Source organism: Lytechinus pictus, chromosome 12 (assembly GCF_037042905.1).
Source record: "Lytechinus pictus isolate F3 Inbred chromosome 12, Lp3.0, whole genome shotgun sequence".
In the NCBI taxonomy this organism is placed as follows: Eukaryota; Metazoa; Echinodermata; class Echinoidea; order Temnopleuroida; family Toxopneustidae; genus Lytechinus; species Lytechinus pictus.
The window spans coordinates 25057141-25066845 of record NC_087256.1 but is presented as its reverse complement, the minus strand read 5'-3'; positions in this window follow the sequence as shown (position 1 = coordinate 25066845).

Here is a 9705-nt window from a genome sequence, read left to right as displayed (position 1 = left end):
TGTCTTGAGCAGTGTTCTTTTTTTGTGCACAGATCAATGGATCTTTTCAAGTCCAAGCAGGGATGTAGTCAATGCTGACCTCGAGGCAACATTTTGCTGGCCTTGGTCCGAGTCACTGTACAGAATCTATGGGAAGTTCTCTCAAGCTGCCTCATGACTCGGAAGAATCAGCCTCGACCTCATCCCTGTATGCAAGTGTGATATATATCTACGATGCAATCTTATGATTAAAGAGAGCTTCAGATTTTGAAGTGTAGCAATCTCCTGAAATGTATGTTTTATTTGAAAATCAAACTAAAATAACTTAATTGGGCATGTTATTCATTATGATATGTATGAATGAAAGCATTTAAGCAATTTAGTGCTCTTGCAAAATAAATTCTGAGTTGTATTTACTGCAAACCCTCAGATATATTTATAAGCATTTGCCAGTGCATGAAGTGTTTTAATAAAGAGTGGCTTTTGTGCCTATGGAGAGTTATTATTTCTTCAACATTTCTTCATACAAATTATTTCAGAAATCACAATTTGAATATTCCATGACCTCTGATAACAAGAGCAGAATATTTTTGATGATTGACACATTTTAAAATGATATTAGGAGAGAATGTACTGAAATTGTGTGAAAATAATGGCATAATTGCTGAAGAGGCCTATAAAGATTGAAAATAACATTATTTCAAGTTTTTCTTGAAAAAAACCCATGGAAAATTGAAAATGGCATAATTTACACAAGTTTTCAAAACAAAATACAAAAAAAATTTTTTTTGCAGAATTTTTAGTACACAAGCCTATGGACAATCGATTGAACGTAAATCGAACGCAAATTTTGCGCGTCCTCCAAAATCTCACATAAGTTACGTTCGATTTGCAATCAATCGCAAAGCTTGCGCTTGATCTACGTTCAATTGATCAAACGCAACTTCTTCTTGCAACAGGATTGAACGTAACTTGCGTTCAATTGCAGATTTGCGTTTAATCGGAGGACTTACGCTCAATTTTGGGAGTTGCGTTCGATTTGCGTTCAATCGCAAGTTTCTTGCAACACCCCATTAGTAGTATACCCAGTTGTCGTGTGTCCGGAAAAGTTGTGTGTCCGGACGATCAATTTTAGAAAGTCATTTGGAAAAAATTACAAGCGAAGTTTCATCAAATTTTAGTACAAAATTTTAGAAAATATTATAGAGAATAAAATAAAAGATGATTACAACTATTGAATTCATATTTTTAGTGTAATCTTAAGACAAAAAAGAAGGCTTCAAAAATATTAAGTGTCCGGACACCCGACCCCCCATCCTATGATTTTGACCAGTTAGATTAGTTAGTATATGGTTGGAACTACCCCTTATCGACCACCTAATTTTCTAAGCATCATATCTGCGAAAATATTTATCAGTCTTACCCAGTTTTCGTCTCATTTGTGCAGAAAATTGAGCAGATCAGATTCCCATGTTGCGATCGGCAACTCCAATTCAATTCGCGTATATATCGGCGAACAACATATACGACGGTTTAACATTTGCACCCTTCTTTTGAAACCGACCACCCACCATACACTAAGTTTACGGCCGATTTTTGTCGCGGTGGCGAAATATTTTGACTCTTCCAAATCAGTTCAATGATGTCAAAATGCTAAATCATCGTCTCACTACTTCCACTGCGAGCTCCGGCGCATGATTCCACGATTAACGACGGATATTTGTTCTAAAGCCGTTTCCTATCGGAAACGGGGCGAGTTCGGGTCTTGTCAAAACAATTTTGATAAATTCTACTAAATTTTTGCCCTTTTCCCTTCTTTTTCTCTCGTAAAATCGATTCTTACCGTTCCTATGGAAACTGCGCCTACACTCCCGCGCGTATCGTTTGTAATACGCAATCATTTTAATGCGCGCAAGGTGGTCGGTTTCAAAAGAGGTGGTCGATATGTGGTGGTCTCACTATACTAATAAATACTAACCTCGCAATACGTGTGAGTGGATTTTGACTAATTTTGTGTGAACTGTGAGTGTGACTGTGTGAGAAATTTTGGATTGAAAATCAACTTCATGATAATTTCTTAAATGTGCGCAAATTATGGTCACCCCATCATTCTTTAATTTGTTTACTTAAATATAAATCTTTGTCATGCTAGTTATGGTCAGTTCCCCCATGTCTGCGCGGTCTCCAAAGTCTGCGCACCCGCGTATCTGCGCGATTCTAGTAAAAGAAGATACGCCACGAGCACGAACTTTACACATGCAATACATAACTTTAGACAGGTATTCATAAAAAAATCTGACTCAAAATGGTGGAAAAATAATGAATTCAGGGCATTTCATGTGACGGCCTCAAAATGCAGCCTTTGTTATCAAAATCCCCGAATCGTATGCACTGTGAATGAGTGCGCAGACATGGGGTATGGCAGTGTATCCTATTGCCGGACACCTTTATTTCAGTGCTTTAAAAATGACAACTAGAGGAAATACAATCAAGAAAAATTCACACCTGCTATTCCAAATATTATGAAAATTATGAATATGATAAAATTATTTTATATTTACCAACAATTTTCTTTGCATCGCACTTGCCGCATACCCCTCCACGAAAAACAATTATTTTCGTGCGCGACAAATTACATCATGATTCCGGACGCGCGCCGGACGGGTAAAGATATCCTTGATTTTAATGATGTAAGAGCAAATTTGTGTGATTTTTTTCTTCTTATATCATATCATGAGTAAATTCTAAGTATTATTTGTTTTTTTTTATATCGAATCTGAGCAGATGTTGGTAATAAATTCTTGTTTGATAACTTATTTTATTTTGTCTAACGTTAGCTGCATGTTCCATGGCACTTTCCAATAATAATATGCTCGCGTTCGTATCGTGACGCTTATCAAGTTCTATCGATGCGCTGCCGAGCGACGGCTCTACTCACGGTAAACCTCGCGCACGGGTACCTTGAGAACTAGCCATCAATGATCACCCACAATTCACCACACCTCATCATTCGATCGAAGGAGTGGACGAGATTGAAATTCGAGATTAGGTAAAAGTTGGATTTTTTGCCTTGTTTTTGCAATCTTGTTCTATGTATTGCTCTGTGAAATCGAATTGCGGAAGTCTTACGGTACGAATTTGTTTTAGAACGCAGTAATATGCGCGTCCGGAATCATAATTTTTCCAGTAGATCCGGTAATAAAGGTAATAATAGTGTCCGGTAATACAATACGTGACTAGGCCTATACCATTTTTTTTTCAATCTGAAAATGACTGCCCGGGGTTTTTCAAGAAAATCTTATATTTTTTCATTTTTTAATGAGAAATTTGGTACACTTACTCTTAATAATATAAGGAACACTATTAACCAAAAGATTTTGTGAAATAAGAAGAAATTCATGTTAAATCTTAACTCAAATTGTTAGGTGCGCAGACTTGGGGCCCACCCACTCATGGGATCAATGCATCTCGCGTGCGAAGGATTCATATGCACATGTGCACGCGAATTTTTCACACCCTTTTTACTAAAATAACTATGCCATTGCTTTTAAAATAATGTTTCTAATTGTGCTATGACACTTACCGAACCATATGGATCGTTTCTCTTCTTCTCTTTGGTGTGTTTTTAAGAAAAAAAAAGCATTTTCTCGTGATCTTCACGTAGATACCGCAGGGTAATCGTGGTTGTAAACTTTTGCTTAAAGAGGGCGCGCGATATTATTCACAAGATGTTTGTTTACGGTTCTGCAGCTTGTACTGCTAGCTGCATTTTAGACGCTCAGCATTATTTTCCTCTTTCTGTTTTTTTTTTGCTGTCAAGCGGTATTTTCTATTGTAGCGCCATCAGCGATGATGAAATGTAAAGAGTCGCCTTGAAATGAAGAAAAATTATGTCACATTAATTCGTTAGTTTGTTTCCTATTTTTTTGCACTTTTTTCTTCTTCCTCATCTATGATCAAAGGTGAATACCTTTTTTTTATATCTGTTCTAAAAGCTGGACATTTTAAATATTTTGTTCAAGTAAATAAATCAACAGGATAGTAATCAAAATAGGATAGAGCTGCCCGAGCTGAAAATTCTGATACAAGGACTTGAAAATAAAACATTCTGAGCACTTTTTATAACCATGATGAGGAGACCTATATATACATATATATATATATATATATATATATATATAAATATATATATATATATATATATATGTATGTATATGAAATAAGCTAACACGAAAAAAAGACGTTTTGGGGACTGTTAAATAAGAATTCATGAGTGGGATAGGTAACTATCTATTCTATCCTTGTTCGTTTTCTATTATTATTTGTGTGTTGTGTTTATTTTTCTTGAAGCACCAAAAGGTGGACATGTCCGCTAAGATATATTAACGAAGTCACCATTATTATCACAAGCTAACGGATCAAAATGCGAGCGTGAAACGTGAGCTTCTTTTTTTCTTAATTCAGTCTTAACGATACTTTTTCATCATATTTTAAAGGTGAATCTCATGATTCAAAATGATAAATGCTTGTCGCACGGGCAGAAATAGCGGGACCAATAGTTATTTTCAATATTCCGAACTGCATTCTGGCCGTTGTATAAGCGCCTTTGTATAACAATTAAAAGGGTAGGCCTATTTACCTTACAAATTATGCGAGCGCTGAACTTTTGGACATTTAAACCTCAACAAATGGACATTTTTAAAATATGAACAACATCATAAATGTCACTTACAAAAATGATGCCAGCGCGAAGCTCGCGCTTAGAGTTTTTGATATTGATGACAGGACTGTATCTAAATGAAAAATAATGCGAGCGGCATTTGCGCTTAAGATTTAAATTTGGGATTTGAAAAGTCCGACAGATTACCTATACTTTTAAAAGAGGAATGACCTCCAGAATTCAAGCGCGAAGCGCCAGTAGATTTATGTTGAAGTTTAGACCTAGAACAGGGACGTTGAACCTTTATAATCATGAAAAAGATGGTATTTTTATAAATAAAACATGGGAGTCTAATTTTGTTTTAGTGTTAATATATTCAGATCTTCAAACTTGACATTTTCCTATCCCCTTCATCATCCCCTCTCCTTCTCCCTTTCCCCATTTTCGTTCTCCCTTCTTTTCTTCTCTCCCTTTCCCTTCCCTTTTTCGCTTTTCCTTTCCCTTCTTTTATTTCCTTTCTCCCTCCCCTACTCTTTTCTCGCTCTTTCCATTTTTCTTTCCCTCTCCCTTCCCCTCTTCCTTTCTTTTGTTTTCTTTCTATTTTATGGTCTCCTTTTCCCTCTCTCTCCTTTACCTTTCCCCCTCCCCTGATCTGTCTTTCATTGTCTCTCCTTTCCTTTACCGCCCCCTCCATTCCCTTTCTCGCTTTTTCCTTTCCCTTCTTTTCTTTCCTTTCTCCCTCCCCTACGACTTGAATCGAGAATGTTCGATAGGAAAATTTCGCATTTCGATTGTTGTTTGCGTAATTTCCACCGCAGTATGAGGATGACCAAGGACGGATCGAACGAAGTATCCTGGTTGAGATTTGGAGGTAAGCGATAAAAACACCTTAATAAATAATTTATAATTCCTTTTTCGAATAATACGATCAAGATTAACATAGTGGACAAATATTGAAAGGCTTGGCGTAGTTTAGACAGCTGGCAGCCGTCTGTTTCGAGGAGTTTTTTAACATTTTTTTTTTTTTTTAATTTCTCCTCGTACACAGACGGCTCGCTAGCGTGCAGCCACCATTAGGGGACTTGCAATGCAAAATCCCCCCGTCGGGGCTCTTCAATTTTTGTCTTTAATGAATAAACATTTTGAAAATTAACGCGACCAAAATGCAAATTAATATTCCCTCTTGGCATTAATTGCTAAAAAACGGAGAAAAATCAAGTTAAAAGGAACAAAAACAGTGACTTACCTCGGCTGTCGCGCAAATTCACTTCCCCGTTTTATCCGATCTTAAGTACATAAACATATGGCCATTGAGTCCCCTGTACAGATCGCGCTAGAACTTCGGTCTCTGTATTTGGTGAGTGAAGCCAACGGAGTTCAGCTGAACAACCAACATAACAGAGACCGAAGCTTTTGGTCTAGGCGTAGTTTAGTCCCTCACATTCGTGTGATGAATGAAAACGTCAAAATGCACTATGAAATCACATGTGTTGTGCGAGGTTAGTAATACTATTAAAATTACTAACCTCGCATGTTGTGTGAGTGGGGCCCACCATCATACATGATACAATGTGAGGCCGGATCCTGATCCTGCGCTGCACCGGCCCAGCAGACTTCCAGTACTAGTAGTACTAGGGTAGGCCACCCGTGGTACCGCACCGGCACCATACCACCCGACATCGCCCGAGCATGCAAGTTTCAACAAGCTCATTATTCATATTCATAACCTTACCTGCTGCGAAATGAAGAGGGGAACTCTTTCTTCCAGCAGTATCTCTCGCATTTATGTTACTTGAAGAGACAAACTTTTTTACTCTGGTCAAATCTCCATTTCTACATGCCTCAAACAGCTCACGATTCGGTTCAGTAAGGGCGCCGTGCTGACTGCTACTACCTGGCAAAAATGACGACAAAGGTATTCTTCTTGTCGCCATTTTGACAATCACCCAATGTTGTTTGTCGATGGTAAAAATTTGTGTACAAAATGAATGGTATATGAAAGAAATAAGACGATGTTTTCTGACCCATTTCCCGGGATGCCAATTTTAAGAGTACGGACTGCAAGGATTTGGGAATAAAAATGTCAATAATGATAACGATAGTAATAATTATGATAATAATTATGTTGATAGCAATAATATTGCTGGTTATAATATTGGTATTTTTGACATAAACAAACATTATCATGATGCTAAAAAAATAATGATATATGTAATCTTCTTTCGATTTGTCCTGATCTTCAAACGGCTTTAAATATAGAAGAAAGAGAAGGAGAAGAGGAAGAGGAATTAGAAGAAGAAGAAGAAAAGAAGGAGAAGAAGAATCTAGAAGAACAAGAAGAAGAAGGAGCAGATTAAGAAGAAGAGGAAGAAGGAGGATGAGGAGAAGGAGAAGAAGAGAAGGTGAAGGGGGAGAAGGGCCAAGGAGAAGAAGAAGAAGAAGAAGGAGGAGGATGAGGAGAAGAAGTAGAAGGAGGAGTAGAATAAGGAGCTAGAAGATGAACATGATGAAGAAGAGGGAGGAGAATGAAAATACTTGTGATGGTGGTGCCTATATAGGGTGGGGGCGGGGGCCGGGGACTCGATGATGATGATAATGATGATAGGCCTATGATAATAGTGATGATAATTAAAAAAAATACAAATAAGGGGAAACTAGAACTGCTGAACTAGAAAAGGAGTCTATTTTTTTGTGAAATAGGGGTGGCGTGAGGGGTTTGGGGGGAATCATCGACATTCAGAGGCGGTTCGAAGAGGGCATTTAATTATTATTTAATAATAACTAACATGGAATTTCAGTATCTTCTTTAATATTTGATATTTCATAAACATATAATGCGAGTGCGAGGAATTATTTTTCTAAACAATTAAGCGAGTGAAATATGGAACTTTTGATTTGATGACCTGAACGTTTTACGCGCTGTTTGAAATTAAGGAAGGAAACCCGGGATGGGGGGTCACTTGCATCATGAGTGGATACCATGCGCGACCATGACAGAAAGCACCATAAACACGTATTTTCCATACTCTGAAAATGCACCCCTTAACAAGTATTGGCGTGTGAAACCCTACCCTTAACAAGTATTGGAAACAAAACGATAATTGGCAAGTAGTCCCTGATCCCGAATTGAACCCCTAAACAAGTACAGCGATATTTCAATTGTTATGTTACGGACGTCGGTCATCGGTTTTACCTTAATTTACCTACATCGTTGGGTTTAGTACAGCCCCACTCGCGCAAATCATACTCTAAAGACGTAGTGTTGACTCTTGGGGCAAAAAGTCCCGGGGGGGGGGGGCACTCGACCAAAAAAGTAGTAGGCCTGTGCCGCGGGCGAGACAAAAAACGGGGGCCTTGGAGCGGGCTTATTGTTAAAAGGAGGGTCCTCGGAACGGGCTTCGGAACTACAAATGTTTGTGAAAACGGGGGTCCTTGGAACGGGTCGCCTTCTCGTGAGTGCGTATTCATCCCTGTGGAACGGGCATACGTGCACCCGGCGGCACGGGCGCCGGGTGCACTAGCGCAGAGGCGATGGTCGGACAGCGCTTTGCGGCCGCTTTTCACCAAAATTGCGGCTCATCGTAGCAGATCAATACGGCCGGAACGGCGTAACGGAAAATATGCGAAGCTTTGGAGCGGATTTCTTTCTTCTTTTCCCTCGATAAGAAGAAAATGCTATGCTTTGGAGCGACTTTCTTTGTTCTTCGTCTCAATAAGACAACTAATGCTATGCCTTGGAACGGAAATTTGAGTGTAAAAATGGGGGTCCCCTCCGCGGCACATACCCACTATGCATTATATACTGAGTGCCCCCCCCCCCCCCGGCAAAAAGTACATCCTTTATAAGACATTTTAGTCTTGATTTTTTGTACCCTCGCAAATTTGACCCTAAACACGTAGCTTTCCTATCGAAAATAGATACCCTTTTTTCATTATTTTAGTGTTTTTGACACCCTTATTACGTTACGTACGTAACGTGCCCTATCTTGAAAAAGACATAAAGACATCCTTTTTACGTGTTTTTTTTTGGTCGCGCATGGTATCCACTCGTCAATGTAAGTGCCCCCCCCCCCCCCCCGGGAAGGAAAATCACATAATTATATACACATCGATCCTGGTCGGTGTGCAAATGAGGGGACCAATGCATTGGCGGCGGAATTAGCCAAACAATTTAGGGGGGACCACCAAAAAAAATTTGACAAGCAAAAGAAAAAAAGGGTTATATATCAACCAAAATTTTAGGGGGAACTGACAAAAAAATTTGACAAGCAAAAAAAAAAGGCCATCAACGAACAATTTAGGGGGGATCGTCCCCCTCACCTCAAATTTAGGGGGGACACGTCCCCCCCCCCCCCCCCCCCCGCTTACGCCGCCTATGGACCAATGACGTCACCCACTCACTATTTCATTTGTATTTCATTATGAAACATAAAATACTTCAATTTGCTCCTCATTGTCATGTAAAACAAATTAGATTTATTCCTCTCTGCAAATGCGATTACCATTTTTCAACATTTTTTTGGTTCAGTCGAGTTGGTCATTATTGCCAAATCTGTAAGAACTGAATTATTTTATAATTTAAATAACTTTAAAAAAAAAGAAATAGTGAGGGATATCATGCATCGACTCACTCATTTGCATATCACTGATTTGTGCATAACTATTTTGTGAAAAATAAGTGAAAGTTTAAAATGTCACAAGTTTCTTATTTTACATCCGATTTTGATGAAATTTTCAGCGCTAATCTGTTTGATTTTTCTCTATTAATTAAAGTCAAAATTTTTCTTGTGTGAACTTGAACTTTGTTTCATAAACGTCATCGTGACCTTTAATTTTGATTCAGTGGCGGATCATGCATGCAGGAGGCACATCCGGCGGTTAATTTACAATTCGGTAATGCCAATTCGTCCAATTGCCAACTCGTCTACTATCATTTGGTCTATACCATCAGTTGGTCCACTATCGATCCACATGGTCTAATTGCCCATTCGTCCACTCACCATTTCGTCCAATAACCAGTTGGTCCAATAGCCATTTAGTCCATATACCATTTGGTCTAGTTGGAC